The sequence below is a fragment of the Symphalangus syndactylus genome, chromosome 12, assembly GCF_028878055.3.
Source record: "Symphalangus syndactylus isolate Jambi chromosome 12, NHGRI_mSymSyn1-v2.1_pri, whole genome shotgun sequence".
NCBI lineage: Eukaryota > Metazoa > Chordata > Mammalia > Primates > Hylobatidae > Symphalangus > Symphalangus syndactylus.
Window position 1 is genome coordinate 16,055,813 of NC_072441.2, and position 26,526 is coordinate 16,082,338.

Below are 26,526 nucleotides of genomic sequence, written 5' to 3' on the forward strand. Positions count from 1 at the left end.
CAAAAGTATGGTTTAACTCTGTTAGCTGAATGCACAGATCAGAAAGAAGTTTCACCGAATGATTCTGTGTAGTTTATATTTGAAGACATTCCTTTTTCCACTATTACCCTCTTAGCGCTCCGAATCTCCACTTGCATTTTCTACAAAAAGAGTGTTTCATAACTGCTCAATCAAAAATATGTTTTATCTCTGTTAACTGAATTTACAGATCAGAAATAAGTTTCACAGAATGCATCTGTGTAGTTTTTATTTGAAGATATTCTTTTTCCCAATGTAGGCCTCTTAGCGCTTAGCATGTCCAATTGCATTTTCTACAGAAAGAGTGTTTCAGAACGGCTCAATCAAAAGTAAGGTTCAACTCTGTTAGCTGAATGCACAGAACAGAAAGAGTTTTCACAGAATGCTACTGTGTAGTTTATATTTGAATATATTCCTTTTTCCACTATTACCCTCTTAGCGCTCCGAATGTCCACTTGCATTTTCTACAGAAAGAGTGTTCAGAACTGCGCAATCAAAAGTATGGTTTAACTCTGTTAGCTTAATGAACATATCAGAAATAAGTTTCACACAATGCTTCTGTGTAGTTTTTATTTGAAGATATTATTTTTCCCAATATAGGCCTCTTAGCGCTCAGAATGTCCAATTGCAGTTTCTACAGAAAGAGTGTTTCAGAAAGGCTCAATCAAAAGTAAGGTTCAACTCTGTTAGTTGAATGCACAGAACAGAAAGAAGTTTCATACAATGCTTCTGTGTAGTTTATCTTTGAACATATTCTTTTTTCCACTATTACCCACTTAGCGCTACGAATGTCCAGTTGCATTTTCTACACACAAGTGTTTCAAAACTGCTCCATCAAATGTATGGTTTAACTCTGTTAGCTGAATGCTCAGATCAGAAAGAAGTTTCACAGAATGCTTCTGTGTAGTTTATATTTGAATATATTCAATTTTTCCACTACTACTCTCTTAGCGCTCCAAATGTCCACTTGCATTTTCTACAGAAAGAGAGTTCAGATCTGCTCAAACAAAAGTATGGTTTAACTCTGTTAGCTGAATGCACAGATCAGAAAGAAGTTTCACAGAATGATTCTGTGTAGTTTGTATTTGGAGACATTCCTTTTTCAACTATTACCCTCTTAGCGCATCGAATCTCCACTTGCATTTTCTACAGAAAGAGTGTTTCAGAACGGCTCAATCAAAACTACGGTTCAACTCTTTTAGTTGAACAAACAGAACAGAAAGAAGTTTCACACAATTCTTCTGTGTAGTTTTTATTTGTAGACATTCTTTTTCCCAATATAGGCCTCTTAGCGCTCAGAATGTCCAATTGCAGTTTCTACAGAAAGAGTGTTTCAGAACGGCTCAATCAAAAGTAAGGTTCAACTCTGTTAGTTGAATGCACAGAACAGAAAGAAGTTTCATACAATGCTTCTGTGTAGTTTATATTTGAACATATTCTTTTTTCCACTATTACCCACTTAGCGCTACGAATGTCCAGTTGCATTTTCTACAGACAGAGTGTTTCAAAACTGCTCAATCAAAAGTATGGTTTAACTCTGTTAGCTGAATGCTCAGATCAGAAAGAAGTTTCACAGAATGCTTCTGTGTAGTTTATATTTGAATATATTCCTTTTTCCACTACTACGCTCTTAGCGCTCCAAATGTCCAGTTGCATTTTCAACAGAAAGAGTGTTCAGATCTGCTCAATCAAAAGTATGGTTTAACTCTGTTAGCTGAATGCACAGATCAGAAAGAAGTTTCACCGAATGATTCTGTGTAGTTTATATTTGAAGACATTCCTTTTTCCACTATTACCCTCTTAGCGCTCCGAATCTCCACTTGCATTTTCTACAAAAAGAGTGTTTCATAACTGCTCAATCAAAAATATGTTTTATCTCTGTTAACTGAATTTACAGATCAGAAATAAGTTTCACAGAATGCATCTGTGTAGTTTTTATTTGAAGATATTCTTTTTCCCAATGTAGGCCTCTTAGCGCTTAGCATGTCCAATTGCAGTTTCTACAGAAAGAGTGTTTCAGAACGGCTCAATCAAAAGTAAGGTTCAACTCTGTTAGCTGAATGCAGAGAACAGAAAGTGTTTTCACAGAATGCTACTGTGTAGTTTATATTTGAATATATTCCTTTTTCCACTATTACCCTCTTAGCGCTCCGAATGTCCACTTGCATTTTCTACAGAAAGAGTGTTCAGAACTGCGCAATCAAAAGTATGGTTTAACTCTGTTAGCTTAATGAACATATCAGAAATAAGTTTCACACAATGCTTCTGTGTAGTTTTTATTTGAAGATATTATTTTTCCCAATATAGGCCTCTTAGCGCTCAGAATGTCCAATTGCAGTTTCTACAGAAAGAGTGTTTCAGAAAGGCTCAATCAAAAGTAAGGTTCAACTCTGTTAGTTGAATGCACAGAACAGAAAGAAGTTTCATACAATGCTTCTGTGCAGTTTATATTTGAACATATTCTTTTTTCCACTATTACCCACTTAGCGCTACGAATGTCCAGTTGCATTTTCTACAGACAGAGTGTTTCAAAACTGCTCAATCAAAAGTATGGTTTAACTCTGTTAGCTGAATGCTCAGATCAGAAAGAAGTTTCACAGAATGCTTCTGTGTAGTTTATATTTGAATATATTCCTTTTTCCACTACTACTCTCTTAGCGCTCCAAATGTCCAGTTGCATTTTCTACAGAAAGAGTGATCAGATCTGCTCAATCAAAGTATGGTTTAACTCTGTTAGCTGAATGCACAGATCAGAAAGAAGTTTCACAGAATAATTCTGTGTAGTTTATATTTGGAGACATTCCTTTTTCCACTATTACCCTCTTAGCGCTCCGAAACTCCACTTGCATTTTCTACAGAAAGTGTGTTTCAGAACGGCTCAATCAAAACTAAGGTTCAACTCTTTTAGTTGAACAAACAGAACAGAAAGAAGTTTCACACAATTCTTCTGTGTAGTTTTTATTTGTAGACATTCTTTTTCCCAATATAGGCCTCTTAGCGCTCAGAATGTCCAATTGCAGTTTCTACAGAAAGAGTGTTTCAGAACGGCTCAATCAAAAGTAAGGTTCAACTCTGTTAGTTGAATGCACAGAACAGAAAGAAGTTTCATACAATGCTTCTGTGTAGTTTATATTTGAACATATTCTTTTTTCCACTATTACCCACTTAGCGCTACGAATGTCCAGTTGCATTTTCTACAGACAGAGTGTTTCAAAACTGCTCAATCAAAAGTATGGTTTAACTCTGTTAGCTGAATGCTCAGATCAGAAAGAAGTTTCACAGAATGCTTCTGTGTAGTTTATATTTGAATATATTCCTTTTTCCACTACTACGCTCTTAGCGCTCCAAATGTCCAGTTGCATTTTCTACAGAAAGAGTGTTCAGATCTGCTCAATCAAAAGTATGGTTTAACTCTGTTAGCTGAATGCACAGATCAGAAAGAAGTTTCACCGAATGATTCTGTGTAGTTTATATTTGAAGACATTCCTTTTTCCACTATTACCATCTTAGCGCTCCGAATCTCCACTTGCATTTTCTACAAAAAGAGTGTTTCATAACTGCTCAATCAAAAATAAGTTTTATCTCTGTTAACTGAATTTACAGATCAGAAATAAGTTTCACAGAATGCATCTGTGTAGTTTTTATTTGAAGATATTCTTTTTCCCAATGTAGGCCTCTTAGCGCTTAGCATGTCCAATTGCAGTTTCTACAGAAAGAGTGTTTCAGAACGGCTCAATCAAAAGTAAGGTTCAACTCTGTTAGCTGAATGCACAGAACAGAAAGAGTTTTCACAGAATGCTACTGTGTAGTTTATATTTGAATATATTCCTTTTTCCACTATTACCCTCTTAGCGCTCCGAATGTCCACTTGCATTTTCTACAGAAAGAGTGTTCAGAACTGCGCAATCAAAAGTATGGTTTAACTCTGTTAGCTTAATGAACATATCAGAAATAAGTTTCACACAATGCTTCTGTGTAGTTTTTATTTGAAGATATTATTTTTCCCAATATAGGCCTCTTAGCGCTCAGAATGTCCAATTGCAGTTTCTACAGAAAGAGTGTTTCAGAAAGGCTCAATCAAAAGTAAGGTTCAACTCTGTTATTTGAATGCACAGAACAGAAAGAAGTTTCATACAATGCTTCTGTGTAGTTTATCTTTGAACATATTCTTTTTTCCACTATTACCCACTTAGCGCTACGAATGTCCAGTTGCATTTTCTACAGACAGAGTGTTTCAAAACTGCTCCATCAAATGTATGGTTTAACTCTGTTAGCTGAATGCTCAGATCAGAAAGAAGTTTCACAGAATGCTTCTGTGTAGTTTATATTTGAATATATTCCTTTTTCCACTACTACACTCTTAGCGCTCCAAATGTCCACTTGCATTTTCTACAGAAAGAGAGTTCAGATCTGCTCAATCAAAAGTATGGTTTAACTCTGTTAGCTGAATGCACAGATCAGAAAGAAGTTTCACAGAATGATTCTGTGTAGTTTGTATTTGGAGACATTCCTTTTTCAACTATTACCCTCTTAGCGCTCCGAATCTCCACTTGCATTTTCTACAGAAAGAGTGTTTCAGAACGGCTCAATCAAAACTAAGGTTCAACTCTTTTAGTTGAACAAACAGAACAGAAAGAAGTTTCACACAATTCTTCTGTGTAGTTTTTATTTGTAGACATTCTTTTTCCCAATATAGGCCTCTTAGCGCTCAGAATGTCCAATTGCAGTTTCTACAGAAAGAGTGTTTCAGAACGGCTCAATCAAAAGTAAGGTTCAACTCTGCTAGTTGAATGCACAGAACAGAAAGAAGTTTCATACAATGCTTCTGTGTAGTTTATATTTGAACATATTCTTTTTTCCACTATTACCCACTTAGCGCTACGAATGTCCAGTTGCATTTTCTACAGACAGAGTGTTTCAAAACTGCTCAATCAAAAGTATGGTTTAACTCTGTTAGCTGAATGCTCAGATCAGAAAGAAGTTTCACAGAATGCTTCTGTGTAGTTTATATTTGAATATATTCCTTTTTCCACTACTACGCTCTTAGCGCTCCAAATGTCCAGTTGCATTTTCAACAGAAAGAGTGTTCAGATCTGCTCAATCAAAAGTATGGTTTAACTCTGTTAGCTGAATGCACAGATCAGAAAGAAGTTTCACCGAATGATTCTGTGTAGTTTATATTTGAAGACATTCCTTTTTCCACTATTACCCTCTTAGCGCTCCGAATCTCCACTTGCATTTTCTACAAAAAGAGTGTTTCATAACTGCTCAATCAAAAATATGTTTTATCTCTGTTAACTGAATTTACAGATCAGAAATAAGTTTCACAGAATGCATCTGTGTAGTTTTTATTTGAAGATATTCTTTTTCCCAATGTAGGCCTCTTAGCGCTTAGCATGTCCAATTGCAGTTTCTACAGAAAGAGTGTTTCAGAACGGCTCAATCAAAAGTAAGGTTCAACTCTGTTAGCTGAATGCACAGAACAGAAAGTGTTTTCACAGAATGCTACTGTGTAGTTTATATTTGAATATATTCCTTTTTCCACTATTACCCTCTTAGCGCTCCGAATGTCCACTTGCATTTTCTACAGAAAGAGTGTTCAGAACTGCGCAATCAAAAGTATGGTTTAACTCGGTTAGCTTAATGAACATATCAGAAATAAGTTTCACACAATGCTTCTGTGTAGTTTTTATTTGAAGATATTATTTTTCCCAATAGAGGCCTCTTAGCGCTCAGAATGTCCAATTGCAGTTTCTACAGAAAGAGTGTTTCAGAAAGGCTCAATCAAAAGTAAGGTTCAACTCTGTTAGTTGAATGCACAGAACAGAAAGAAGTTTCATACAATGCTTCTGTGTAGTTTATATTTGAACATATTCTTTTTTCCACTATTACCCACTTAGCGCTACGAATGTCCAGTTGCATTTTCTACAGACAGAGTGTTTCAAAACTGCTCAATCAAAAGTATGGTTTAACTCTGTTAGCTGAATGCTCAGATCAGAAAGAAGTTTCACAGAATGCTTCTGTGTAGTTTATATTTGAATATATTCCTTTTTCCACTACTACTCTCTTAGCGCTCCAAATGTCCAGTTGCATTTTCTACAGAAAGAGTGATCAGATCTGCTCAATCAAAAGTATGGTTTAACTCTGTTAGCTGAATGCACAGATCAGAAAGAAGTTTCACAGAATAATTCTGTGTAGTTTATATTTGGAGACATTCCTTTTTCCACTATTACCCTCTTAGCGCTCCGAATCTCCACTTGCATTTTCTACAGAAAGTGTGTTTCAGAACGGCTCAATCAAAACTAAGGTTCAACTCTTTTAGTTGAACAAACAGAACAGAAAGAAGTTTCACACAATTCTTCTGTGTAGTTTTTATTTGTAGACATTCTTTTTCCCAATATAGGCCTCTTAGCGCTCAGAATGTCCAATTGCAGTTTCTACAGAAAGAGTGTTTCAGAACGGCTCAATCAAAAGTAAGGTTCAACTCTGTTAGTTGAATGCACAGAACAGAAAGAAGTTTCATACAATGCTTCTGTGTAGTTTATATTTGAACATATTCTTTTTTCCACTATTACCCACTTAGCGCTACGAATGTCCAGTTGCATTTTCTACAGACAGAGTGTTTCAAAACTGCTCACTCAAAAGTATGGTTTAACTCTGTTAGCTGAATGCTCAGATCAGAAAGAAGTTTCACAGAATGCTTCTGTGTAGTTTATATTTGAATATATTCCTTTTTCCACTACTACGCTCTTAGCGCTCCAAATGTCCAGTTGCATTTTCTACAGAAAGAGTGTTCAGATCTGCTCAATCAAAAGTATGGTTTAACTCTGTTAGCTGAATGCACAGATCAGAAAGAAGTTTCACCGAATGATTCTGGGTAGTTTATATTTGAAGACATTCCTTTTTCCACTATTACCCTCTTAGCGCTCCGAATCTCCACTTGCATTTTCTACAAAAAGAGTGTTTCATAACTGCTCAATCAAAAATAAGTTTTATCTCTGTTAACTGAATTTACAGATCAGAAATAAGTTTCACAGAATGCATCTGTGTAGTTTTTATTTGAAGATATTCTTTTTCCCAATGTAGGCCTCTTAGCGCTTAGCATGTCCAATTGAAGTTTCTACAGAAAGAGTGTTTCAGAACGGCTCAATCAAAAGTAAGGTTCAACTCTGTTAGTTGAATGCACAGAACAGAAAGAATTTTCACAGAATGCTACTGTGTAGTTTATATTTGAATATATTCCTTTTTCCACTATTACTCTCTTAGCGCTCCGAATGTCCACTTGCATTTTCTACAGAAAGAGTTTTCAGAACTGCGCAATCAAAAGTATGGTTTAACTCTGTTAGCTTAATGAACATATCAGAAATAAGTTTCACACAATGCTTCTGTGTAGTTTTTATTTGAAGATATTAATTTTCCCAATAGAGGCCTCTTAGCGCTCAGAATGTCCAATTGCAGTTTCTACAGAAAGAGTGTTTCAGAAAGGCTCAATCAAAAGTAAGGTTCAACTCTGTTAGTTGAATGCACAGAACAGAAAGAAGTTTCATACAATGCTTCTGTGTAGTTTTTATTTGAACATATTCTTTTTTCCACTATTACCCACTTAGCGCTACGAATGTCCAGTTGCATTTTCTACAGACAGAGTGTTTCAAAACTGCTCAATCAAAAGTATGGTTTAACTCTGTTAGCTGAATGCTCAGATCAGAAAGAAGTTTCACAGAATGCTTCTGTGTAGTTTATATTTGAATATATTCCTTTTTCCACTACTACGCTCTTAGCGCTCCAAATGTCCAGTTGCATTTTCAACAGAAAGAGTGTTCAGATCTGCTCAATCAAAAGTATGGTTTAACTCTGTTAGCTGAATGCACAGATCAGAAAGAAGTTTCACCGAATGATTCTGTGTAGTTTATATTTGAAGACATTCCTTTTTCCACTATTACCCTCTTAGCGCTCCGAATCTCCACTTGCATTTTCTACAAAAAGAGTGTTTCATAACTGCTCAATCAAAAATATGTTTTATCTCTGTTAACTGAATTTACAGATCAGAAATAAGTTTCACAGAATGCATCTGTGTAGTTTTTATTTGAAGATATTCTTTTTCCCAATGTAGGCCTCTTAGCGCTTAGCATGTCCAATTGCAGTTTCTACAGAAAGAGTGTTTCAGAACGGCTCAATCAAAAGTAAGGTTCAACTCTGTTAGCTGAATGCACAGAACAGAAAGTGTTTTCACAGAATGCTACTGTGTAGTTTATATTTGAATATATTCCTTTTTCCACTATTACCCTCTTAGCGCTCCGAATGTCCACTTGCATTTTCTACAGAAAGAGTGTTCAGAACTGCGCAATCAAAAGTATGGTTTAACTCTGTTAGCTTAATGAACATATCAGAAATAAGTTTCACACAATGCTTCTGTGTAGTTTTTATTTGAAGATATTATTTTTCCCAATATAGGCCTCTTAGCGCTCAGAATGTCCAATTGCAGTTTCTACAGAAAGAGTGTTTCAGAAAGGCTCAATCAAAAGTAAGGTTCAACTCTGTTAGTTGAATGCACAGAACAGAAAGAAGTTTCATACAATGCTTCTGTGCAGTTTATATTTGAACATATTCTTTTTTCCACTATTACCCACTTAGCGCTACGAATGTCCAGTTGCATTTTCTACAGACAGAGTGTTTCAAAACTGCTCAATCAAAAGTATGGTTTAACTCTGTTAGCTGAATGCTCAGATCAGAAAGAAGTTTCACAGAATGCTTCTGTGTAGTTTATATTTGAATATATTCCTTTTTCCACTACTACTCTCTTAGCGCTCCAAATGTCCAGTTGCATTTTCTACAGAAAGAGTGATCAGATCTGCTCAATCAAAAGTATGGTTTAACTCTGTTAGCTGAATGCACAGATCAGAAAGAAGTTTCACAGAATAATTCTGTGTAGTTTATATTTGGAGACATTCCTTTTTCCACTATTACCCTCTTAGCGCTCCGAAACTCCACTTGCATTTTCTACAGAAAGTGTGTTTCAGAACGGCTCAATCAAAACTAAGGTTCAACTCTTTTAGTTGAACAAACAGAACAGAAAGAAGTTTCACACAATTCTTCTGTGTAGTTTTTATTTGTAGACATTCTTTTTCCCAATATAGGCCTCTTAGCGCTCAGAATGTCCAATTGCAGTTTCTACAGAAAGAGTGTTTCAGAGCGGCTCAATCAAAAGTAAGGTTCAACTCTGTTAGTTGAATGCACAGAACAGAAAGAAGTTTCATACAATGCTTCTGTGTAGTTTATATTTGAACATATTCTTTTTTCCACTATTACCCACTTAGCGCTACGAATGTCCAGTTGCATTTTCTACAGACAGAGTGTTTCAAAACTGCTCAATCAAAAGTATGGTTTAACTCTGTTAGCTGAATGCTCAGATCAGAAAGAAGTTTCACAGAATGCTTCTGTGTAGTTTATATTTGAATATATTCCTTTTTCCACTACTACGCTCTTAGCGCTCCAAATGTCCAGTTGCATTTTCTACAGAAAGAGTGTTCAGATCTGCTCAATCAAAAGTATGGTTTAACTCTGTTAGCTGAATGCACAGATCAGAAAGAAGTTTCACCGAATGATTCTGTGTAGTTTATATTTGAAGACATTCCTTTTTCCACTATTACCATCTTAGCGCTCCGAATCTCCACTTGCATTTTCTACAAAAAGAGTGTTTCATAACTGCTCAATCAAAAATAAGTTTTATCTCTGTTAACTGAATTTACAGATCAGAAATAAGTTTCACAGAATGCATCTGTGTAGTTTTTATTTGAAGATATTCTTTTTCCCAATGTAGGCCTCTTAGCGCTTAGCATGTCCAATTGCAGTTTCTACAGAAAGAGTGTTTCAGAACGGCTCAATCAAAAGTAAGGTTCAACTCTGTTAGCTGAATGCACAGAACAGAAAGAGTTTTCACAGAATGCTACTGTGTAGTTTATATTTGAATATATTCCTTTTTCCACTATTACCCTCTTAGCGCTCCGAATGTCCACTTGCATTTTCTACAGAAAGAGTGTTCAGAACTGCGCAATCAAAAGTATGGTTTAACTCTGTTAGCTTAATGAACATATCAGAAATAAGTTTCACACAATGCTTCTGTGTAGTTTTTATTTGAAGATATTATTTTTCCCAATATAGGCCTCTTAGCGCTCAGAATGTCCAATTGCAGTTTCTACAGAAAGAGTGTTTCAGAAAGGCTCAATCAAAAGTAAGGTTCAACTCTGTTAGTTGAATGCACAGAACAGAAAGAAGTTTCATACAATGCTTCTGTGTAGTTTATCTTTGAACATATTCTTTTTTCCACTATTACCCACTTAGCGCTACGAATGTCCAGTTGCATTTTCTACAGACAGAGTGTTTCAAAACTGCTCCATCAAATGTATGGTTTAACTCTGTTAGCTGAATGCTCAGATCAGAAAGAAGTTTCACAGAATGCTTCTGTGTAGTTTATATTTGAATATATTCCTTTTTCCACTACTACACTCTTAGCGCTCCAAATGTCCACTTGCATTTTCTACAGAAAGAGAGTTCAGATCTGCTCAATCAAAAGTATGGTTTAACTCTGTTAGCTGAATGCACAGATCAGAAAGAAGTTTCACAGAATGATTCTGTGTAGTTTGTATTTGGAGACATTCCTTTTTCAACTATTACCCTCTTAGCGCTCCGAATCTCCACTTGCATTTTCTACAGAAAGAGTGTTTCAGAACGGCTCAATCAAAACTAAGGTTCAACTCTTTTAGTTGAACAAACAGAACAGAAAGAAGTTTCACACAATTCTTCTGTGTAGTTTTTATTTGTAGACATTCTTTTTCCCAATATAGGCCTCTTAGCGCTCAGAATGTCCAATTGCAGTTTCTACAGAAAGAGTGTTTCAGAACGGCTCAATCAAAAGTAAGGTTCAACTCTGCTAGTTGAATGCACAGAACAGAAAGAAGTTTCATACAATGCTTCTGTGTAGTTTATATTTGAACATATTCTTTTTTCCACTATTACCCACTTAGCGCTACGAATGTCCAGTTGCATTTTCTACAGACAGAGTGTTTCAAAACTGCTCAATCAAAAGTATGGTTTAACTCTGTTAGCTGAATGCTCAGATCAGAAAGAAGTTTCACAGAATGCTTCTGTGTAGTTTATATTTGAATATATTCCTTTTTCCACTACTACGCTCTTAGCGCTCCAAATGTCCAGTTGCATTTTCAACAGAAAGAGTGTTCAGATCTGCTCAATCAAAAGTATGGTTTAACTCTGTTAGCTGAATGCACAGATCAGAAAGAAGTTTCACCGAATGATTCTGTGTAGTTTATATTTGAAGACATTCCTTTTTCCACTATTACCCTCTTAGCGCTCCGAATCTCCACTTGCATTTTCTACAAAAAGAGTGTTTCATAACTGCTCAATCAAAAATATGTTTTATCTCTGTTAACTGAATTTACAGATCAGAAATAAGTTTCACAGAATGCATCTGTGTAGTTTTTATTTGAAGATATTCTTTTTCCCAATGTAGGCCTCTTAGCGCTTAGCATGTCCAATTGCAGTTTCTACAGAAAGAGTGTTTCAGAACGGCTCAATCAAAAGTAAGGTTCAACTCTGTTAGCTGAATGCACAGAACAGAAAGTGTTTTCACAGAATGCTACTGTGTAGTTTATATTTGAATATATTCCTTTTTCCACTATTACCCTCTTAGCGCTCCGAATGTCCACTTGCATTTTCTACAGAAAGAGTGTTCAGAACTGCGCAATCAAAAGTATGGTTTAACTCGGTTAGCTTAATGAACATATCAGAAATAAGTTTCACACAATGCTTCTGTGTAGTTTTTATTTGAAGATATTATTTTTCCCAATAGAGGCCTCTTAGCGCTCAGAATGTCCAATTGCAGTTTCTACAGAAAGAGTGTTTCAGAAAGGCTCAATCAAAAGTAAGGTTCAACTCTGTTAGTTGAATGCACAGAACAGAAAGAAGTTTCATACAATGCTTCTGTGTAGTTTATATTTGAACATATTCTTTTTTCCACTATTACCCACTTAGCGCTACGAATGTCCAGTTGCATTTTCTACAGACAGAGTGTTTCAAAACTGCTCAATCAAAAGTATGGTTTAACTCTGTTAGCTGAATGCTCAGATCAGAAAGAAGTTTCACAGAATGCTTCTGTGTAGTTTATATTTGAATATATTCCTTTTTCCACTACTACTCTCTTAGCGCTCCAAATGTCCAGTTGCATTTTCTACAGAAAGAGTGATCAGATCTGCTCAATCAAAAGTATGGTTTAACTCTGTTAGCTGAATGCACAGATCAGAAAGAAGTTTCACAGAATAATTCTGTGTAGTTTATATTTGGAGACATTCCTTTTTCCACTATTACCCTCTTAGCGCTCCGAATCTCCACTTGCATTTTCTACAGAAAGTGTGTTTCAGAACGGCTCAATCAAAACTAAGGTTCAACTCTTTTAGTTGAACAAACAGAACAGAAAGAAGTTTCACACAATTCTTCTGTGTAGTTTTTATTTGTAGACATTCTTTTTCCCAATATAGGCCTCTTAGCGCTCAGAATGTCCAATTGCAGTTTCTACAGAAAGAGTGTTTCAGAACGGCTCAATCAAAAGTAAGGTTCAACTCTGTTAGTTGAATGCACAGAACAGAAAGAAGTTTCATACAATGCTTCTGTGTAGTTTATATTTGAACATATTCTTTTTTCCACTATTACCCACTTAGCGCTACGAATGTCCAGTTGCATTTTCTACAGACAGAGTGTTTCAAAACTGCTCACTCAAAAGTATGGTTTAACTCTGTTAGCTGAATGCTCAGATCAGAAAGAAGTTTCACAGAATGCTTCTGTGTAGTTTATATTTGAATATATTCCTTTTTCCACTACTACGCTCTTAGCGCTCCAAATGTCCAGTTGCATTTTCTACAGAAAGAGTGTTCAGATCTGCTCAATCAAAAGTATGGTTTAACTCTGTTAGCTGAATGCACAGATCAGAAAGAAGTTTCACCGAATGATTCTGGGTAGTTTATATTTGAAGACATTCCTTTTTCCACTATTACCCTCTTAGCGCTCCGAATCTCCACTTGCATTTTCTACAAAAAGAGTGTTTCATAACTGCTCAATCAAAAATAAGTTTTATCTCTGTTAACTGAATTTACAGATCAGAAATAAGTTTCACAGAATGCATCTGTGTAGTTTTTATTTGAAGATATTCTTTTTCCCAATGTAGGCCTCTTAGCGCTTAGCATGTCCAATTGAAGTTTCTACAGAAAGAGTGTTTCAGAACGGCTCAATCAAAAGTAAGGTTCAACTCTGTTAGTTGAATGCACAGAACAGAAAGAATTTTCACAGAATGCTACTGTGTAGTTTATATTTGAATATATTCCTTTTTCCACTATTACTCTCTTAGCGCTCCGAATGTCCACTTGCATTTTCTACAGAAAGAGTTTTCAGAACTGCGCAATCAAAAGTATGGTTTAACTCTGTTAGCTTAATGAACATATCAGAAATAAGTTTCACACAATGCTTCTGTGTAGTTTTTATTTGAAGATATTAATTTTCCCAATAGAGGCCTCTTAGCGCTCAGAATGTCCAATTGCAGTTTCTACAGAAAGAGTGTTTCAGAAAGGCTCAATCAAAAGTAAGGTTCAACTCTGTTAGTTGAATGCACAGAACAGAAAGAAGTTTCATACAATGCTTCTGTGTAGTTTTTATTTGAACATATTCTTTTTTCCACTATTACCCACTTAGCGCTACGAATGTCCAGTTGCATTTTCTACAGACAGAGTGTTTCAAAACTGCTCAATCAAAAGTATGGTTTAACTCTGTTAGCTGAATGCTCAGATCAGAAAGAAGTTTCACAGAATGCTTCTGTGTAGTTTATATTTGAATATATTCCTTTTTCCACTACTACGCTCTTAGCGCTCCAAATGTCCAGTTGCATTTTCAACAGAAAGAGTGTTCAGATCTGCTCAATCAAAAGTATGGTTTAACTCTGTTAGCTGAATGCACAGATCAGAAAGAAGTTTCACCGAATGATTCTGTGTAGTTTATATTTGAAGACATTCCTTTTTCCACTATTACCCTCTTAGCGCTCCGAATCTCCACTTGCATTTTCTACAAAAAGAGTGTTTCATAACTGCTCAATCAAAAATATGTTTTATCTCTGTTAACTGAATTTACAGATCAGAAATAAGTTTCACAGAATGCATCTGTGTAGTTTTTATTTGAAGATATTCTTTTTCCCAATGTAGGCCTCTTAGCGCTTAGCATGTCCAATTGCAGTTTCTACAGAAAGAGTGTTTCAGAACGGCTCAATCAAAAGTAAGGTTCAACTCTGTTAGCTGAATGCACAGAACAGAAAGTGTTTTCACAGAATGCTACTGTGTAGTTTATATTTGAATATATTCCTTTTTCCACTATTACCCTCTTAGCGCTCCGAATGTCCACTTGCATTTTCTACAGAAAGAGTGTTCAGAACTGCGCAATCAAAAGTATGGTTTAACTCTGTTAGCTTAATGAACATATCAGAAATAAGTTTCACACAATGCTTCTGTGTAGTTTTTATTTGAAGATATTATTTTTCCCAATAGAGGCCTCTTAGCGCTCAGAATGTCCAATTGCAGTTTCTACAGAAAGAGTGTTTCAGAAAGGCTCAATCAAAAGTAAGGTTCAACTCTGTTAGTTGAATGCACAGAACAGAAAGAAGTTTCATACAATGCTTCTGTGTAGTTTATCTTTGAACATATTCTTTTTTCCACTATTACCCACTTAGCGCTACGAATGTCCAGTTGCATTTTCTACAGACAGAGTGTTTCAAAACTGCTCCATCAAATGTATGGTTTAACTCTGTTAGCTGAATGCTCAGATCAGAAAGAAGTTTCACAGAATGCTTCTGTGTAGTTTATATTTGAATATATTCCTTTTTCCACTACTACACTCTTAGCGCTCCAAATGTCCACTTGCATTTTCTACAGAAAGAGAGTTCAGATCTGCTCAATCAAAAGTATGGTTTAACTCTGTTAGCTGAATGCACAGATCAGAAAGAAGTTTCACAGAATGATTCTGTGTAGTTTGTATTTGGAGACATTCCTTTTTCAACTATTACCCTCTTAGCGCTCCGAATCTCCACTTGCATTTTCTACAGAAAGAGTGTTTCAGAACGGCTCAATCAAAACTAAGGTTCAACTCTTTTAGTTGAACAAACAGAACAGAAAGAAGTTTCACACAATTCTTCTGTGTAGTTTTTATTTGTAGACATTCTTTTTCCCAATATAGGCCTCTTAGCGCTCAGAATGTCCAATTGCAGTTTCTACAGAAAGAGTGTTTCAGAACGGCTCAATCAAAAGTAAGGTTCAACTCTGCTAGTTGAATGCACAGAACAGAAAGAAGTTTCATACAATGCTTCTGTGTAGTTTATATTTGAACATATTCTTTTTTCCACTATTACCCACTTAGCGCTACGAATGTCCAGTTGCATTTTCTACAGACAGAGTGTTTCAAAACTGCTCAATCAAAAGTATGGTTTAACTCTGTTAGCTGAATGCTCAGATCAGAAAGAAGTTTCACAGAATGCTTCTGTGTAGTTTATATTTGAATATATTCCTTTTTCCACTACTACGCTCTTAGCGCTCCAAATGTCCAGTTGCATTTTCAACAGAAAGAGTGTTCAGATCTGCTCAATCAAAAGTATGGTTTAACTCTGTTAGCTGAATGCACAGATCAGAAAGAAGTTTCACCGAATGATTCTGTGTAGTTTATATTTGAAGACATTCCTTTTTCCACTATTACCCTCTTAGCGCTCCGAATCTCCACTTGCATTTTCTACAAAAAGAGTGTTTCATAACTGCTCAATCAAAAATATGTTTTATCTCTGTTAACTGAATTTACAGATCAGAAATAAGTTTCACAGAATGCATCTGTGTAGTTTTTATTTGAAGATATTCTTTTTCCCAATGTAGGCCTCTTAGCGCTTAGCATGTCCAATTGCAGTTTCTACAGAAAGAGTGTTTCAGAACGGCTCAATCAAAAGTAAGGTTCAACTCTGTTAGCTGAATGCACAGAACAGAAAGTGTTTTCACAGAATGCTACTGTGTAGTTTATATTTGAATATATTCCTTTTTCCACTATTACCCTCTTAGCGCTCCGAATGTCCACTTGCATTTTCTACAGAAAGAGTGTTCAGAACTGCGCAATCAAAAGTATGGTTTAACTCGGTTAGCTTAATGAACATATCAGAAATAAGTTTCACACAATGCTTCTGTGTAGTTTTTATTTGAAGATATTATTTTTCCCAATAGAGGCCTCTTAGCGCTCAGAATGTCCAATTGCAGTTTCTACAGAAAGAGTGTTTCAGAAAGGCTCAATCAAAAGTAAGGTTCAACTCTGTTAGTTGAATGCACAGAACAGAAAGAAGTTTCATACAATGCTTCTGTGTAGTTTATATTTGAACATATTCTTTTTTCCACTATTACCCACTTAGCGCTACGAATGTCCAGTTGCATTTTCTACAGACAGAGTGTTTCAAAACTGCTCAATCAAAAGTATGGTTTAACTCTGTTAGCTGAATGCTCAGATCAGAAAGAAGTTTCACAGAATGCTTCTGTGTAGTTTATATTTGAATATATTCCTTTTTCCACTACTACTCTCTTAGCGCTCCAAATGTCCAGTTGCATTTTCTACAGAAAGAGTGATCAGATCTGCTCAATCAAAAGTATGGTTTAACTCTGTTAGCTGAATGCACAGATCAGAAAGAAGTTTCACAGAATAATTCTGTGTAGTTTATATTTGGAGACATTCCTTTTTCCACTATTACCCTCTTAGCGCTCCGAATCTCCACTTGCATTTTCTACAGAAAGTGTGTTTCAGAACGGCTCAATCAAAACTAAGGTTCAACTCTTTTAGTTGAACAAACAGAACAGAAAGAAGTTTCACACAATTCTTCTGTGTAGTTTTTATTTGTAGACATTCTTTTTCCCAATATAGGCCTCTTAGCGCTCAGAATGTCCAATTGCAGTTTCTACAGAAAGAGTGTTTCAGAACGGCTCAATCAAAAGTAAGGTTCAACTCTGTTAGTTGAATGCACAGAACAGAAAGAAGTTTCATACAATGCTTCTGTGTAGTTTATATTTGAACATATTCTTTTTTCCACTATTACCCACTTAGCGCTACGAATGTCCAGTTGCATTTTCTACAGACAGAGTGTTTCAAAACTGCTCACTCAAAAGTATGGTTTAACTCTGTTAGCTGAATGCTCAGATCAGAAAGAAGTTTCACAGAATGCTTCTGTGTAGTTTATATTTGAATATATTCCTTTTTCCACTACTACGCTCTTAGCGCTCCAAATGTCCAGTTGCATTTTCTACAGAAAGAGTGTTCAGATCTGCTCAATCAAAAGTATGGTTTAACTCTGTTAGCTGAATGCACAGATCAGAAAGAAGTTTCACCGAATGATTCTGGGTAGTTTATATTTGAAGACATTCCTTTTTCCACTATTACCCTCTTAGCGCTCCGAATCTCCACTTGCATTTTCTACAAAAAGAGTGTTTCATAACTGCTCAATCAAAAATAAGTTTTATCTCTGTTAACTGAATTTACAGATCAGAAATAAGTTTCACAGAATGCATCTGTGTAGTTTTTATTTGAAGATATTCTTTTTCCCAATGTAGGCCTCTTAGCGCTTAGCATGTCCAATTGAAGTTTCTACAGAAAGAGTGTTTCAGAACGGCTCAATCAAAAGTAAGGTTCAACTCTGTTAGTTGAATGCACAGAACAGAAAGAATTTTCACAGAATGCTACTGTGTAGTTTATATTTGAATATATTCCTTTTTCCACTATTACTCTCTTAGCGCTCCGAATGTCCACTTGCATTTTCTACAGAAAGAGTTTTCAGAACTGCGCAATCAAAAGTATGGTTTAACTCTGTTAGCTTAATGAACATATCAGAAATAAGTTTCACACAATGCTTCTGTGTAGTTTTTATTTGAAGATATTAATTTTCCCAATAGAGGCCTCTTAGCGCTCAGAATGTCCAATTGCAGTTTCTACAGAAAGAGTGTTTCAGAAAGGCTCAATCAAAAGTAAGGTTCAACTCTGTTAGTTGAATGCACAGAACAGAAAGAAGTTTCATACAATGCTTCTGTGTAGTTTTTATTTGAACATATTCTTTTTTCCACTATTACCCACTTAGCGCTACGAATGTCCAGTTGCATTTTCTACAGACAGAGTGTTTCAAAACTGCTCAATCAAAAGTATGGTTTAACTCTGTTAGCTGAATGCTCAGATCAGAAAGAAGTTTCACAGAATGCTTCTGTGTAGTTTATATTTGAATATATTCCTTTTTCCACTACTACGCTCTTAGCGCTCCAAATGTCCAGTTGCATTTTCAACAGAAAGAGTGTTCAGATCTGCTCAATCAAAAGTATGGTTTAACTCTGTTAGCTGAATGCACAGATCAGAAAGAAGTTTCACCGAATGATTCTGTGTAGTTTATATTTGAAGACATTCCTTTTTCCACTATTACCCTCTTAGCGCTCCGAATCTCCACTTGCATTTTCTACAAAAAGAGTGTTTCATAACTGCTCAATCAAAAATATGTTTTATCTCTGTTAACTGAATTTACAGATCAGAAATAAGTTTCACAGAATGCATCTGTGTAGTTTTTATTTGAAGATATTCTTTTTCCCAATGTAGGCCTCTTAGCGCTTAGCATGTCCAATTGCAGTTTCTACAGAAAGAGTGTTTCAGAACGGCTCAATCAAAAGTAAGGTTCAACTCTGTTAGCTGAATGCACAGAACAGAAAGTGTTTTCACAGAATGCTACTGTGTAGTTTATATTTGAATATATTCCTTTTTCCACTATTACCCTCTTAGCGCTCCGAATGTCCACTTGCATTTTCTACAGAAAGAGTGTTCAGAACTGCGCAATCAAAAGTATGGTTTAACTCTGTTAGCTTAATGAACATATCAGAAATAAGTTTCACACAATGCTTCTGTGTAGTTTTTATTTGAAGATATTATTTTTCCCAATAGAGGCCTCTTAGCGCTCAGAATGTCCAATTGCAGTTTCTACAGAAAGAGTGTTTCAGAAAGGCTCAATCAAAAGTAAGGTTCAACTCTGTTAGTTGAATGCACAGAACAGAAAGAAGTTTCATACAATGCTTCTGTGTAGTTTATCTTTGAACATATTCTTTTTTCCACTATTACCCACTTAGCGCTACGAATGTCCAGTTGCATTTTCTACAGACAGAGTGTTTCAAAACTGCTCCATCAAATGTATGGTTTAACTCTGTTAGCTGAATGCTCAGATCAGAAAGAAGTTTCACAGAATGCTTCTGTGTAGTTTATATTTGAATATATTCCTTTTTCCACTACTACACTCTTAGCGCTCCAAATGTCCACTTGCATTTTCTACAGAAAGAGAGTTCAGATCTGCTCAATCAAAAGTATGGTTTAACTCTGTTAGCTGAATGCACAGATCAGAAAGAAGTTTCACAGAATGATTCTGTGTAGTTTGTATTTGGAGACATTCCTTTTTCAACTATTACCCTCTTAGCGCTCCGAATCTCCACTTGCATTTTCTACAGAAAGAGTGTTTCAGAACGGCTCAATCAAAACTAAGGTTCAACTCTTTTAGTTGAACAAACAGAACAGAAAGAAGTTTCACACAATTCTTCTGTGTAGTTTTTATTTGTAGACATTCTTTTTCCCAATATAGGCCTCTTAGCGCTCAGAATGTCCAATTGCAGTTTCTACAGAAAGAGTGTTTCAGAACGGCTCAATCAAAAGTAAGGTTCAACTCTGCTAGTTGAATGCACAGAACAGAAAGAAGTTTCATACAATGCTTCTGTGTAGTTTATATTTGAACATATTCTTTTTTCCACTATTACCCACTTAGCGCTACGAATGTCCAGTTGCATTTTCTACAGACAGAGTGTTTCAAAACTGCTCAATCAAAAGTATGGTTTAACTCTGTTAGCTGAATGCTCAGATCAGAAAGAAGTTTCACAGAATGCTTCTGTGTAGTTTATATTTGAATATATTCCTTTTTCCACTACTACGCTCTTAGCGCTCCAAATGTCCAGTTGCATTTTCAACAGAAAGAGTGTTCAGATCTGCTCAATCAAAAGTATGGTTTAACTCTGTTAGCTGAATGCACAGATCAGAAAGAAGTTTCACCGAATGATTCTGTGTAGTTTATATTTGAAGACATTCCTTTTTCCACTATTACCCTCTTAGCGCTCCGAATCTCCACTTGCATTTTCTACAAAAAGAGTGTTTCATAACTGCTCAATCAAAAATATGTTTTATCTCTGTTAACTGAATTTACAGATCAGAAATAAGTTTCACAGAATGCATCTGTGTAGTTTTTATTTGAAGATATTCTTTTTCCCAATGTAGGCCTCTTAGCGCTTAGCATGTCCAATTGCAGTTTCTACAGAAAGAGTGTTTCAGAACGGCTCAATCAAAAGTAAGGTTCAACTCTGTTAGCTGAATGCACAGAACAGAAAGTGTTTTCACAGAATGCTACTGTGTAGTTTATATTTGAATATATTCCTTTTTCCACTATTACCCTCTTAGCGCTCCGAATGTCCACTTGCATTTTCTACAGAAAGAGTGTTCAGAACTGCGCAATCAAAAGTATGGTTTAACTCGGTTAGCTTAATGAACATATCAGAAATAAGTTTCACACAATGCTTCTGTGTAGTTTTTATTTGAAGATATTATTTTTCCCAATAGAGGCCTCTTAGCGCTCAGAATGTCCAATTGCAGTTTCTACAGAAAGAGTGTTTCAGAAAGGCTCAATCAAAAGTAAGGTTCAACTCTGTTAGTTGAATGCACAGAACAGAAAGAAGTTTCATACAATGCTTCTGTGTAGTTTATATTTGAACATATTCTTTTTTCCACTATTACCCACTTAGCGCTACGAATGTCCAGTTGCATTTTCTACAGACAGAGTGTTTCAAAACTGCTCAATCAAAAGTATGGTTTAACTCTGTTAGCTGAATGCTCAGATCAGAAAGAAGTTTCACAGAATGCTTCTGTGTAGTTTATATTTGAATATATTCCTTTTTCCACTACTACTCTCTTAGCGCTCCAAATGTCCAGTTGCATTTTCTACAGAAAGAGTGATCAGATCTGCTCAATCAAAAGTATGGTTTAACTCTGTTAGCTGAATGCACAGATCAGAAAGAAGTTTCACAGAATAATTCTGTGTAGTTTATATTTGGAGACATTCCTTTTTCCACTATTACCCTCTTAGCGCTCCGAATCTCCACTTGCATTTTCTACAGAAAGTGTGTTTCAGAACGGCTCAATCAAAACTAAGGTTCAACTCTTTTAGTTGAACAAACAGAACAGAAAGAAGTTTCACACAATTCTTCTGTGTAGTTTTTATTTGTAGACATTCTTTTTCCCAATATAGGCCTCTTAGCGCTCAGAATGTCCAATTGCAGTTTCTACAGAAAGAGTGTTTCAGAACGGCTCAATCAAAAGTAAGGTTCAACTCTGTTAGTTGAATGCACAGAACAGAAAGAAGTTTCATACAATGCTTCTGTGTAGTTTATATTTGAACATATTCTTTTTTCCACTATTACCCACTTAGCGCTACGAATGTCCAGTTGCATTTTCTACAGACAGAGTGTTTCAAAACTGCTCACTCAAAAGTATGGTTTAACTCTGTTAGCTGAATGCTCAGATCAGAAAGAAGTTTCACAGAATGCTTCTGTGTAGTTTATATTTGAATATATTCCTTTTTCCACTACTACGCTCTTAGCGCTCCAAATGTCCAGTTGCATTTTCTACAGAAAGAGTGTTCAGATCTGCTCAATCAAAAGTATGGTTTAACTCTGTTAGCTGAATGCACAGATCAGAAAGAAGTTTCACCGAATGATTCTGGGTAGTTTATATTTGAAGACATTCCTTTTTCCACTATTACCCTCTTAGCGCTCCGAATCTCCACTTGCATTTTCTACAAAAAGAGTGTTTCATAACTGCTCAATCAAAAATAAGTTTTATCTCTGTTAACTGAATTTACAGATCAGAAATAAGTTTCACAGAATGCATCTGTGTAGTTTTTATTTGAAGATATTCTTTTTCCCAATGTAGGCCTCTTAGCGCTTAGCATGTCCAATTGAAGTTTCTACAGAAAGAGTGTTTCAGAACGGCTCAATCAAAAGTAAGGTTCAACTCTGTTAGTTGAATGCACAGAACAGAAAGAATTTTCACAGAATGCTACTGTGTAGTTTATATTTGAATATATTCCTTTTTCCACTATTACTCTCTTAGCGCTCCGAATGTCCACTTGCATTTTCTACAGAAAGAGTTTTCAGAACTGCGCAATCAAAAGTATGGTTTAACTCTGTTAGCTTAATGAACATATCAGAAATAAGTTTCACACAATGCTTCTGTGTAGTTTTTATTTGAAGATATTAATTTTCCCAATAGAGGCCTCTTAGCGCTCAGAATGTCCAATTGCAGTTTCTACAGAAAGAGTGTTTCAGAAAGGCTCAATCAAAAGTAAGGTTCAACTCTGTTAGTTGAATGCACAGAACAGAAAGAAGTTTCATACAATGCTTCTGTGTAGTTTTTATTTGAACATATTCTTTTTTCCACTATTACCCACTTAGCGCTACGAATGTCCAGTTGCATTTTCTACAGACAGAGTGTTTCAAAACTGCTCAATCAAAAGTATGGTTTAACTCTGTTAGCTGAATGCTCAGATCAGAAAGAAGTTTCACAGAATGCTTCTGTGTAGTTTATATTTGAATATATTCCTTTTTCCACTACTACGCTCTTAGCGCTCCAAATGTCCAGTTGCATTTTCAACAGAAAGAGTGTTCAGATCTGCTCAATCAAAAGTATGGTTTAACTCTGTTAGCTGAATGCACAGATCAGAAAGAAGTTTCACCGAATGATTCTGTGTAGTTTATATTTGAAGACATTCCTTTTTCCACTATTACCCTCTTAGCGCTCCGAATCTCCACTTGCATTTTCTACAAAAAGAGTGTTTCATAACTGCTCAATCAAAAATATGTTTTATCTCTGTTAACTGAATTTACAGATCAGAAATAAGTTTCACAGAATGCATCTGTGTAGTTTTTATTTGAAGATATTCTTTTTCCCAATGTAGGCCTCTTAGCGCTTAGCATGTCCAATTGCAGTTTCTACAGAAAGAGTGTTTCAGAACGGCTCAATCAAAAGTAAGGTTCAACTCTGTTAGCTGAATGCACAGAACAGAAAGTGTTTTCACAGAATGCTACTGTGTAGTTTATATTTGAATATATTCCTTTTTCCACTATTACCCTCTTAGCGCTCCGAATGTCCACTTGCATTTTCTACAGAAAGAGTGTTCAGAACTGCGCAATCAAAAGTATGGTTTAACTCTGTTAGCTTAATGAACATATCAGAAATAAGTTTCACACAATGCTTCTGTGTAGTTTTTATTTGAAGATATTATTTTTCCCAATAGAGGCCTCTTAGCGCTCAGAATGTCCAATTGCAGTTTCTACAGAAAGAGTGTTTCAGAAAGGCTCAATCAAAAGTAAGGTTCAACTCTGTTAGTTGAATGCACAGAACAGAAAGAAGTTTCATACAATGCTTCTGTGTAGTTTATCTTTGAACATATTCTTTTTTCCACTATTACCCACTTAGCGCTACGAATGTCCAGTTGCATTTTCTACAGACAGAGTGTTTCAAAACTGCTCCATCAAATGTATGGTTTAACTCTGTTAGCTGAATGCTCAGATCAGAAAGAAGTTTCACAGAATGCTTCTGTGTAGTTTATATTTGAATATATTCCTTTTTCCACTACTACACTCTTAGCGCTCCAAATGTCCACTTGCATTTTCTACAGAAAGAGAGTTCAGATCTGCTCAATCAAAAGTATGGTTTAACTCTGTTAGCTGAATGCACAGATCAGAAAGAAGTTTCACAGAATGATTCTGTGTAGTTTGTATTTGGAGACATTCCTTTTTCAACTATTACCCTCTTAGCGCTCCGAATCTCCACTTGCATTTTCTACAGAAAGAGTGTTTCAGAACGGCTCAATCAAAACTAAGGTTCAACTCTTTTAGTTGAACAAACAGAACAGAAAGAAGTTTCACACAATTCTTCTGTGTAGTTTTTATTTGTAGACATTCTTTTTCCCAATATAGGCCTCTTAGCGCTCAGAATGTCCAATTGCAGTTTCTACAGAAAGAGTGTTTCAGAACGGCTCAATCAAAAGTAAGGTTCAACTCTGCTAGTTGAATGCACAGAACAGAAAGAAGTTTCATACAATGCTTCTGTGTAGTTTATATTTGAACATATTCTTTTTTCCACTATTACCCACTTAGCGCTACGAATGTCCAGTTGCATTTTCTACAGACAGAGTGTTTCAAAACTGCTCAATCAAAAGTATGGTTTAACTCTGTTAGCTGAATGCTCAGATCAGAAAGAAGTTTCACAGAATGCTTCTGTGTAGTTTATATTTGAATATATTCCTTTTTCCACTACTACGCTCTTAGCGCTCCAAATGTCCAGTTGCATTTTCAACAGAAAGAGTGTTCAGATCTGCTCAATCAAAAGTATGGTTTAACTCTGTTAGCTGAATGCACAGATCAGAAAGAAGTTTCACCGAATGATTCTGTGTAGTTTATATTTGAAGACATTCCTTTTTCCACTATTACCCTCTTAGCGCTCCGAATCTCCACTTGCATTTTCTACAAAAAGAGTGTTTCATAACTGCTCAATCAAAAATATGTTTTATCTCTGTTAACTGAATTTACAGATCAGAAATAAGTTTCACAGAATGCATCTGTGTAGTTTTTATTTGAAGATATTCTTTTTCCCAATGTAGGCCTCTTAGCGCTTAGCATGTCCAATTGCAGTTTCTACAGAAAGAGTGTTTCAGAACGGCTCAATCAAAAGTAAGGTTCAACTCTGTTAGCTGAATGCACAGAACAGAAAGTGTTTTCACAGAATGCTACTGTGTAGTTTATATTTGAATATATTCCTTTTTCCACTATTACCCTCTTAGCGCTCCGAATGTCCACTTGCATTTTCTACAGAAAGAGTGTTCAGAACTGCGCAATCAAAAGTATGGTTTAACTCGGTTAGCTTAATGAACATATCAGAAATAAGTTTCACACAATGCTTCTGTGTAGTTTTTATTTGAAGATATTATTTTTCCCAATAGAGGCCTCTTAGCGCTCAGAATGTCCAATTGCAGTTTCTACAGAAAGAGTGTTTCAGAAAGGCTCAATCAAAAGTAAGGTTCAACTCTGTTAGTTGAATGCACAGAACAGAAAGAAGTTTCATACAATGCTTCTGTGTAGTTTATATTTGAACATATTCTTTTTTCCACTATTACCCACTTAGCGCTACGAATGTCCAGTTGCATTTTCTACAGACAGAGTGTTTCAAAACTGCTCAATCAAAAGTATGGTTTAACTCTGTTAGCTGAATGCTCAGATCAGAAAGAAGTTTCACAGAATGCTTCTGTGTAGTTTATATTTGAATATATTCCTTTTTCCACTACTACTCTCTTAGCGCTCCAAATGTCCAGTTGCATTTTCTACAGAAAGAGTGATCAGATCTGCTCAATCAAAAGTATGGTTTAACTCTGTTAGCTGAATGCACAGATCAGAAAGAAGTTTCACAGAATAATTCTGTGTAGTTTATATTTGGAGACATTCCTTTTTCCACTATTACCCTCTTAGCGCTCCGAATCTCCACTTGCATTTTCTACAGAAAGTGTGTTTCAGAACGGCTCAATCAAAACTAAGGTTCAACTCTTTTAGTTGAACAAACAGAACAGAAAGAAGTTTCACACAATTCTTCTGTGTAGTTTTTATTTGTAGACATTCTTTTTCCCAATATAGGCCTCTTAGCGCTCAGAATGTCCAATTGCAGTTTCTACAGAAAGAGTGTTTCAGAACGGCTCAATCAAAAGTAAGGTTCAACTCTGTTAGTTGAATGCACAGAACAGAAAGAAGTTTCATACAATGCTTCTGTGTAGTTTATATTTGAACATATTCTTTTTTCCACTATTACCCACTTAGCGCTACGAATGTCCAGTTGCATTTTCTACAGACAGAGTGTTTCAAAACTGCTCACTCAAAAGTATGGTTTAACTCTGTTAGCTGAATGCTCAGATCAGAAAGAAGTTTCACAGAATGCTTCTGTGTAGTTTATATTTGAATATATTCCTTTTTCCACTACTACGCTCTTAGCGCTCCAAATGTCCAGTTGCATTTTCTACAGAAAGAGTGTTCAGATCTGCTCAATCAAAAGTATGGTTTAACTCTGTTAGCTGAATGCACAGATCAGAAAGAAGTTTCACCGAATGATTCTGGGTAGTTTATATTTGAAGACATTCCTTTTTCCACTATTACCCTCTTAGCGCTCCGAATCTCCACTTGCATTTTCTACAAAAAGAGTGTTTCATAACTGCTCAATCAAAAATAAGTTTTATCTCTGTTAACTGAATTTACAGATCAGAAATAAGTTTCACAGAATGCATCTGTG